At 35.2% G+C, this 10,865-nt stretch overlaps 1 long non-coding RNA gene and 1 pseudogene across 1 annotated transcript; both read right to left on the reverse strand.

Annotated features, from left to right (window-relative positions):
- Positions 1-3,968: 3,968 nt before the first annotated feature.
- LOC107689634 (uncharacterized) lies at positions 3,969-6,335 on the reverse strand. Its single transcript, XR_001634354.1, has 4 exons — positions 6,233-6,335; positions 4,895-4,953; positions 4,721-4,759; positions 3,969-4,278 (listed from the first exon to the last, which is right to left on the reverse strand). It is a non-coding gene; the product is annotated as an uncharacterized LOC107689634 (long non-coding RNA).
- Positions 6,336-8,808: 2,473 nt separating this feature from the next.
- The window catches only part of LOC107689633 (MAGUK p55 subfamily member 2-like), a 13,068-nt pseudogene continuing 11,011 nt past the window's right edge, over positions 8,809-10,865 (reverse strand).

Below are 10,865 nucleotides of genomic sequence, written 5' to 3' on the forward strand. Positions count from 1 at the left end.
TTATTTAATACACGAGTTTCACAATTTGAGTTGAATTACTGAAATAAATGAACTTTTCCATGACATTCTAATTTATTGAGATGCACCTGTATATTGATCTGTAGGCTTGTTAGTGTTAAAGGCGTGATTTGTTTTCGGCAGTTTAAACGTTTCTATATTAGCAAGGGTTTCTTTTGTTTTGTGATTCTGTGATTCCTTTGTTGGATGGAAAGGGCAGGTGTTGTCTAAAACACATTGCTGGCAAAAACCTGCATTGCAGCTGTTGCTTTATGGTGTCAGTAGAAGTGGTTCTTGATGGGTGTTGAAGGGGTGCGTGTAACACAAAAGCATCGCCCTCCTGTTCTGCTCTAACATATAGGCCTACAGCAAGGTGTTCACTACACTTTACAGAGCCTGGGACAACATTTCAGCCCACTTGGGCCCATTGAGTAAGCTATCCTATATAGATGACCTTTGGTGGCCCTCGGCAATGGCCGTGGCTTTCAGTAAATGACAAATTATGAATGGAAGCTTTTTCTTCAATAACACCAACATTGCTACTTGGGGTTGTATGTTTTAGCATAAAGATACATTTGAACAAAATACTGTACAATAAAAATTTGCTTCTTAAGTGTTTTAGGTATGAAAGACTATCATATTTGATGATTATATCAAGCTTTTGCCCGTCCAGTCTGCTATATGATGATGCTTGAGTTAGAGTCGGATAGGCCTACTGAAAACCTCACAATGAATTCAATATTATATGTATATTAATGATTATAGACTAATTAAATCTGTCATCACCAAATATAATTTATTTACTTACTGACAGGGTTGCTGCTGAATTGGGAATTTCTTCATTGCCATGGAGAGGAGTGATGATTCATATATAGTATTTAAGTACGTATACCTGCTCTCAATGCTCTTTTGTGAAATTGAACACACACATGCAGTTCCGAAACCATACAAATGTACATTATTTTCTGTGTGTGTGGGCGTATGTATGCACACACACACACACACACAAAATAATGTACATTTAGTAAACTATCCCCCGGTTTCACAGACATGGCTTAAGGCTAGTCCTAGACTAAAATGCATGTTTGAGCGGTCTCAACTGAAAATATCTTGCTCTGACATATCTTAAAATATGTCAGTTCCATTTTCCAGTTCCAAAAGTCAGTTCCATTGTTCTGTCTCAAGATTCACACATGTAATGTTTTCTTCTAAGGCATTTTTATAAAAGCTGCTTAAATATCTTAATTTAACTAAGGCCTAGTCCTGGCTTAAGCTAAGCCCCGTCTGTGAAACCAGGCCACTATGTTGTGGTATATTAGCCTCACATTAAATTACAATTTACATTATAGTAAAAGCTGATGTAAATTGTATTTTCCCACTTTTGGAAAGTTGTGAAAATGCAATAGCTTTTTTTTTTTTAGATCATAAAATTTAAAAATAATCATTTCTTTTATTCTCTCAGTATCTCAGTATATGCAGAGTATATATCTATACAGTATCTCACAGAAGTGAGTACACCACTCACATTTTTGTAAATATTTTATTATATCTTTTCATGTGACAACAGTCAAGAAATGACACTTTGCTACAATGTAAAGTAGTGAGTGTACAGCTTGTATAACAGTGTAAATTTGCCGTCCCCTCAAAATAACAACACACAGCCATTAATGTCTAAACCGCTGGCCACAAAAGTGAGTACACCCCTAAGTGAAAATGTCCAAATTGGGCCCAATTAGCCATTTTCTCTCCCCGGTGTCATGTGACTCAGTGTTACATGGTCTCAGGTGTGAATGGGGAGCAGGTGTGTTAAATTTGGTGTTATCGCTCTCACTCTCTCATACTGGTCACTGGAAGTTCAACATGGCACCTCATGGCAAAGAACTCTCTGACGATCTGAAAAAAATAATTGTTGCTCTACATAAAGATGGCGTAGGCTATCCCATTTTCACCTCAAAATTATGGGGAGGCTGTGCCTCCACTGCCTCCCACGACGAGCCGCCACTGGTCATTTCTTCAGTGTTGTCACATGAAAAGATATAATAAAATATTTACAAAAATGTGAGGGGTGTACTCACTTCTGTGAGATACTGTATGTATCTGTAGGTTATTTCCGCATTCAGAACATTTGGTAATGTCCATTCAGTTTCTATCTTCTCTTTATCTGTAGGATATATGTATGGTTTATGTTCTTTATCATCACTAACAACTCAAATCACATCAGCACACGTGCTCGCACTCATGCAGTATCTTAACACTGCCCAACCGTTGTTCTTTCAGAATCTTCGTACCTATTGTAACCTTTGGGTTTTTCTCAATCTGCTGTGCTGGCTTCTGTAAAATATTCCAGCGGGTTCGTAAGGAGCGCGTGGAGCGTCTGCAGGCTCAAGCTCGAGCCGTGGATCAACGGTCCGTCTACGTCATTCCAATCTCTCTGTCTGAAGATGAGCTGCACAGACCACCGCGCTACAGCACTGTACAGTTCTACGAGCCGCCTCCTGCTTATCACGAGGTAACCCTGAAGATAGTGTGGAATGTACTCTAAAAACAATTCAGTGGCTTTGTAAATATCACAGTAATAACTAAGTTCATTATTATTAATAAGTTCACCCCAAAAAATTTAAAGTCTGTCATCATTTACTCACCCTCAGGTTATTCCAAACCTGTATGAGTATCATTCCTCTGTTGAACACACACACACACACACACACACACACACACAAGATATTTTAAAGAATAAGTCTGACTTTCATAAAATGAAAAAAATACTATGAAAGTCAATTGGGACCATTTACAAAATATCTTCTTTTGTGCTCAGCAGAAGAAAGAAACTCATTCGAGGGAACAACTTGAGGGCGAGTAAATGATTACAGAACTTTAGTTTCCTAGATTGTTTTGAGTTGGAAATACCAAATACCAATGCCTAAAATTCGTTTTTGACTAATTTTATATAAACAACTAAACTAACTAAATATACAACTAACTAAAATATACAACTAAGTATATTTTTAAGATAAACTTCATATTTTTGTTAAATTCAATCAAAATATTTGAGAAAAATTATAAAATTATAGCCTACCGACCAGTTTCAAGAACCACAATTATTACTCATTTCAATATTTTTCAGCTTTAACAACAACTTAATGTATGTGTGCTATTGCTTGATAACAATTGTACATTTTTTAACAGCTACATTTTTAATGTATCCAAATGAAATAACTTTGCTTTACTCATAAATATTGGTTTTAAATTGGCTTACTCAAATGTGTGAGTCAAATTCACTTATTGGGTCTTATAGTGTCCTCAATTTTATTTGTTATGGTACCAAAAGTAGTTATTCTTATCTACTTCATTTTTTCACTCGCATTTATTCAGTTCATAAGGTATATCAATTCATTGATTTCACAACTTTAAAATGTACTCAATATGTTAAAGTGTAAAAGGTTTCACCCCAAAAAAACAAAAACAAAAAAAAAATCAGTACATTAACTAAGTTGTCTACACCATTTATTGTATCTTGTCCTGAAATGTTTAAATGAGCTTTTTGTCCTCACTGTTAATGATGACGCATCATTAATTCCTGCTTTTGCAGTTAAATCTGAAGCCCGAGGCCTGTCCTGTGGAACCCCCTCCTGCATATTCAGAATCTGTCTCTCCTTCACCCTCACATTCATGATCACACCAAATATAAGCGCATCTCAAGCACTTGGACTGGTTAAAGGAAAAATAAGAGGCAACGTCATATTCTCATGACTTTTCCAAGGACTACTACTCATGCTTCCTATGCAAAGGTTTAAATGGTGAGAAGGAAAATGTCACAGTTATAGTAATCTGCGATTCTGTTGGGATTTTGAGCATGTCCTACAGGGTCACAGAGAAAGACTGTTTTGCACAATGAGCAGCAGAACTTGGTTAAAGGTTTAAAAGTATATATATATATATATATATTGTTTTGTGAATATTTATACATTTTGTACATGCAATAGCTTTTTTGTTAACTTGTGAAAAACAGGTTGACCTGTTGTAAATTGTAAAGCTGAAAATGTATGATAAAAATAATGTATAAACACTGGCTCTTAATAATATCCTGAGAGTATGTTAAAAGTTAACGAGAGATAATAAATGATATGTAGTATAAGCCATCTTTCTGACTGTCTGGAAGCTCACTCTTCATGGTCAACATGCCACCTGAGCTGCACCCTCAGAAGCCAAAGTCCAGCACTGTTACAACAGAGGAGGTGAAGCTCCGCCTCCTGCATTACCACTGCCACTGTCCTCATGGTCCTACACAGATATAAGCCAATGCATTTATTATTACTCATAAAATGCAAACCATCACATTTAGAATTCACAGCTTCAGAAGGTCCATTGACAGTTACAGACACACATAGTCACATAAGTGCAAGTTTGTTAGTAAACAGAATATATAAAAAATAAAATGAAAATAAAATCTACCTCTTCAAACGCTTTAATGTCAGCCAAGGTTATATAATTGCATACAGTCACATTGCTTACAGTTTCTTTCTTTGTCTGTCCATTTATTGATTTGTTATTAATGTAATATTAAACATTTACCACCAAATTAAATAATGTCAATTCATTCATTTACGTGAGCTACTTTTAATTCAGAAAGAATATCTTATGATTTAAGAAAATACAGAATGATGATAATCAAACTACAGAACATTTCAGATTGTGGCATGCTAGATTAGAAAACATACTTAACCCATTTTTACTATCATCTTCATTTCGCATGCTTCACAATCTATGGAAAGACAGAAGTGTAAAAAATAAGCTTTTACTATGTCTGGGTTGTAAGTGCAATGGAATTATGGTTGCAATGGAATGTTTACCGGTACAAAGGTCTACATTAGTATTGTACTGGTACATCAAATCTTACGTAGACTGTTGTCCTTGTACTGCATGTCTTACGTAGACTGTTGTCCTTGTACATCACGTCTTAAGTGGAAAAAAAAAAACATAAAACACGCCCATGTCATCATATCATCACATGACTAAAATATTCTCAGAAATGACACCAATAATCTGCCATAAAGTATGGAATCATCCACTTCCACTACATGACCTACAGAAACATAAAAAAAAGCTAGCTTTGCTTGTAGTTTACTGGATAAAATATGTTTTAGATGAAAAGTGAATAAAGTATTGAATATACAAAAGGAAGACTGTGGGTACAGTGAGGCAACTTCATGCATGGCCTCTCACTGTTTTCTCAGAGCCACTGGGTCAATAAAAGTAAATGCCTGAAAATATCAAGTTCAACTTGACCTACTGCAGAGAATGACCTGCTTTCAGACTATAAATTATTTCCTCTTAATAAATAGCTTGGCCATTTTTACAGGTTACCTAAGAAGTTGCCTCTTTACCGGAATTCGTCCTGTATTCATAAATAACTGCTGGTAGCAAATAAGGAGGTGCATAAATACACATTTAATTTGCATAAGTGAGTTCAAGGGAGATGTTTTTTTAGAGACTATACAGGTTAGTTAACCCCCCCTAGAGAAACACTATGGAACTCAGTAGCTACTGCCAACTGTTTGGTTACCAACATTCTTCAAAATATCTTCTTTTGTGCTCAAGAGAAGAAAGAAACACATACAGGTTTGGAATGACATGAGAGTGATTAAATTATGACATTTCATTATCCCCTTAGGTGAGAGGATTTAAAGTTGTTGTTTTTGTTGTTGTTGTTTTTATGAAACGCACATAACCGGATAGTTCGGTTCCTGGTATCTGACTGGCCAAGAAACACCTATTTATCATATGACTGCGCATGTGTTCCATAGGGCTGGTATCATTGGGGCATGGCAACGCACTATATTTTCTAGCGGAAGGATGTAATTGAACGAATTTGGCTATTGAAATACGTTTGAATGAAAACTTGTGTCCTTAGTATTTATTAATATTTAGTTTTATGTTTTATAAAAATGCACTCTAGGTTATGCTGTATTATTATTATTATTATATTCATGGTTAAAGAAGTTGCAGCTATTGTAATGAGGCGTACAAAGTACGGTATTCACAATATAGCGTGGTCTCTCGTACCTTGTTTCTTAAATCAAATGGAAAAACAAGCCGTTCCCTCCAAATAAACAAGCCTTTACTAAAGATTTGTTTATGGTCTCTAAACAATACAATTTTATTGACATGAAAATACCGCAACTTGTTGTAGGTCGGAAAGTGAATTAAAGTGAAGCTATCGTGTTGCTCTACATACCACACTCTCGACGACATACAGGCATACAGCAAGGGTTCCTCAACTCTTGCCCTGGAGGCCCAATGTGCTGCAGAGTTTAGCGCCAACCCTGATCAAACTCCCCTAACTGTGATTTTCTAATGATCCTGAAGACATTGATTAGCTTGCTCAGGTGTGTTTGATTAGGGTTAGAGCTAAACTCTGCAGGAAAGTGGTGGGCCAGATTTGAGGATCCCTGGCATACAGCCTCTGAAGTGATATATTTGTATATATTTGGCACAAACTCTGCCCTCTGCTGGTGAAACCGGTTAAATAACGTGCTCAGGAGAAAAGTAGGCTGGACGACGTGACTGTGTGGACAATTTGTGAGCTAACCTGAATTTAAGCTGATAAATCAGTGCATATCTTTATGTTTCCCTTTCACAGACAGAAAAACACAATATATCATAGAACAATAGCAGTTAATTATATGTATACTTTTTAATTTAATTCAGAAATTTCATATTCAAATCTTAAATTTTAAAAATAACAGATTTATATGGATGTGTATGGGTGCTACTTTAGTTACATTCATAGTTAACAAAATTAGCAACCAGTGACAGTCCAAAACTACAGGCACTTGCCACACAAATGCCACAGCGCCACTAACTGAAGACAAAGCAATCTATAGTCCTTGACTAGGTCACATTTAGGTTTTAAATAAATTATTTCCTCTGTAATTGGCTGAAGATATTTATCCCATTCATTGAGAATAAAGTCCGGTTCTTGTCTGTGTGGAATCAGTGTAAATCTGGACAGTAATTCATCAGCAATACAGATATTGAAGCCAAAAGGTGTATAAAATGCTGTCAGTATTTTTTTCTGATTTTGATTATTACAGTCTTTCAATTAATGATTTGTTTATTTCCCCAAACATTTTATTTCAGAAATCAGGCAATTTACAGATTGTTCTTCTAATCATACACTGATTTTGCACATGAAACATGACTACTATACAGTATCTGCCTGTAGCTTATTCCATTATCTGATATGTAGAAAATGTAATATCAATATTAAAACTTAAATCATAACACCTTACACATAGATATAAATGATAAAAAAAACCACATAAATAAACAATAGCTGCCAGTATTCAAGCCAAATATCATTGGCATGAATGATAATCAGTGAATATAAATTGGCACTTGAAGAATGTTCAAATCGTAATACAAAAAGTAGAGAGGGTTTGTCCTTAAGAAAAGGAGATATTTTCATCCAATAAGCATATACAGCATTAGAATAAATACGTCATGATGTTTGCTGCGAATAAGATCAGATACACAGATTTTACACCAACAGCATCTTCAAAAATATTTATATACAGATCTTAATGTCATGCTCTAGCACTGTTCTTCCCTGCAATTCACAGGTTCTTTTCCAATTAAAGTGTAAAAATTTTGTTTGGTCCTTTCAAACTTGTTTACAAAAAAAAACAAAAAAAAATAATTTTGGCACATGTAGGATATGTAAATACAGTTCATAATGTTCGATATGGTGATCTGTGAAAAGAAACCATGTGAAATCAATATATGCTGCATTTAGTGACACCTTCTGCACAGTATATAGTGTGCAAAATATTATCTGCCCGCTGTTTCTGTTACTCATACCTCTTTCAGTGTGATTTCAGTCTTAATATGATCACGTTTCAATATATTCCTGCGCTACATTCAGAAAAAAGTTGTTCTGTAATGTGGATGTATATGAAAAAACTGTACAAAAGTCATGTGCCTGACACAACAACAGGAGCTGAGCAAAATAGAGCCTTATAATAAAAATATAATTCAGGGATGAAACACTGTCCAATCATCTACCACCCATGCAAACAGAATTAATGTAGGCCTGTACTAAACTGTCAATTATAAATCAAAACTATTTTTTTAAAACATAACTTGTTAAATTTACTTAAGAAGCAAATCTGCATAAGATTTGTTTTTAGAGAATTCATACAATCATTCAAAAGTTTGGGATCGACAGATTTTTGAAGTCTCTTATGCACATCAAGGCTGCATTTATTTGATAAACAATACAGTAACAGTTGTGAAATATTATTACAATGTAAAATGTTTTTAAAAATGTTATTTTAAAATGTAATTTATTATTGTGATATTAAGGTTGAATTTTCAGCAGTGTCAGTGTCAGAAACATTTCTTATTATCATCAGTGTTGAAAACAGTTGCGCTGCTTAAATGTTATTGTGGAAATTGTGATACATTTTTTCAAGATTTAGAATTCATTTTAAGCATTCTATTAAAAGCATTGTTAAAAATTCTATTTAAAACTTTTATTTTAAACAGAAATCTTTTGTTACATTATAAATGTCTTTACTGTCACTTTTTAATCAATTAATCGTGTATTAATTTCTTAAAATATTACTGATCCCAAACTTTTTAACAGTTAAGTATATATTGACTTTAACATTGTTAAATTGTTTTTTGTTAGTTTTTTTACCTAAATCTAACAACAGTTTGAAAAGCTTACATTTAAATAAACAACTACAAAAAAAACAATTTACCAATAGTAATTTTTAATTCAAGATATATTCTACAAAATATAGTTTTGTCTTACACAGTTTAGTTACTGGAATAAATTGATCTTTGTCCTTAATAGATTATTCTTTTTAACTTAAGGATGTTCAGATATTTTGCTTAAAATATTCAAAAAATAATCTCAAATTTCAAAAATGCATCTAAACTGAAACTTGAATGCTTACTGTAAACAAAAAGATGAGACTGTAGCTAAACTCTGACACAAGAGTCAGCTATAAGCTTGGTTCTGAGGGTGTAGCCGTGTTTGTAAAGGATAGACGAGGATTTCACACACTCACACATGCACTCATATAAGCTCTCTGATCAGCGTACACCCTTGGCACGAGGTTGATGATATAAACCAGTTAACACTGGTATAAAGTGTCGCATGAAACATCCACTAGTTGCCACACTGAGCTCTAAAAGACCCACCCAACCGGAACCCACTGCTGAGCTCCCTTTAACGTCTCTAAGGAGGATTTGAGGTTCCTGTACGCCTGTTCCAAATCGTCGTTTACTATGGTGAGGTCGAAGTAGTGTCCGTACACTCTCTGAATCTTGGCACTCTCATCCACTGTCCTCTTCAGCTCTGTGTCCTGTTGAGAAGAGGCAGACTCAGATTTTTAGAATGGTCAAAATTAGGGTATAGCTTTCTAGTAGGGAATACAGCTACTGAGTGGGACTTAAACGTACTGTTTTCTGTTTGGTCACTCCTGCCTCCAGCACCTCAAACTCAGGGGCTTTGATGAACACCACATACGGCAAAAACTCTGATGTCCTGAGGACTTTTAGGGCCTATGGCAAAACAAATCAGAATCAAAGTGTTTTTCATGAAATACTACAAAACAGCATCACATGCATATGAAATCTCATGGATGTTGATCTTGTCCTTAGTTAGAGAGTCCCTTACCTGTGGGTTGACGTCCAGGATACAGATGCGTCCAGCTTCCACTACTTCATGGATGGAGTCAGTCTTGGTGCCATAGAGGTTACCATCATATTCACCATGTTCAAGATAGCGGCCAGCTTTAATATCAGCCTCCATCTTACTCCGGGATGTGAAGGCATACATCATATTCTCTCTATCTGCTGATTTGGGCTTCCTGGAGGTGTCTGTGGACAGTTACAGATTAGCACTACATTTTTATTGTGCCCAAAAAAATCTCTCACACTAAAGGGAAGAAATATTTACATCAGGTCATGATCATGAATGAGTCTGAACCCCCGTAAGAGTGAAAACTGTGCTTGATACACCTAGAGAGGACTCACAGGGGATGGTGGTGCCGTAGTGCTGAGGGTCTGACACTAGCAACTTGTTCTTCAGACTTCGTCTGCCTACTCCAGGTGCCCCAATCAGGACCAGCGTCTTCCTGCGAAACGGTGGGACTTTTGCCACCTCCTCATAGATAAGTAATTCATGCCTGTCAAAATCTGTCAGGGAATAAAAAAGAAAGAATGAAGGATTGGAAAACAGAAAAGACATGCCGTTTCAAAAGACATGCATTTAATTAAAAAGAAAAACAAACCTGCATTTTTTGTAGTTAAATACATCATTTTCTTCTTCTTCTTGCCAACCATTCCAGTGCAGAGATTGGCTGTAATACACAGTGATATTATGTTTTGACAAATATTTACAGCATTATTGAACTTTTAACAAAGTTTGCATCTTAACTGTTTGCACTGCTTTATGAACATTTGATTTGAGGATTAGACAGCTTTAATGTTCATATTAAATCCACCAGGGGGCGGTATGCACAAATCAACCATTCAATACGGTAGGCTCAAAAAAAACAATTGAAAGAATTTGAAAAAACTAAAATTAATACTTTTATTCAGCAAGGATGCATTAAATTGATCAAAAGTGATAGTAAAGACATTTATAATGTTACAAAAAAAATACAAATAAATGCTGTTCTTTTAACATTTTTATTTAAAAAGTCCTGGGGAAAAAAAATCAGGATTACACCGTTTCCACAATAATATTAAGTACCTGCTGGTGAAAGGTCAACATCTTTCTTCACAAAAGCTTTCCTCTTCTCCTCCAGAAGTTGACTGGGAATCAGGCCAGCACTGCCTCCCTCTACACGAAG

The sequence above is a fragment of the Sinocyclocheilus anshuiensis genome, unplaced genomic scaffold (genome assembly GCF_001515605.1).
Source record: "Sinocyclocheilus anshuiensis isolate Anshui unplaced genomic scaffold, SAMN03320099.WGS_v1.1 scaffold813, whole genome shotgun sequence".
NCBI classification, from domain to species: domain Eukaryota; kingdom Metazoa; phylum Chordata; class Actinopteri; order Cypriniformes; family Cyprinidae; genus Sinocyclocheilus; species Sinocyclocheilus anshuiensis.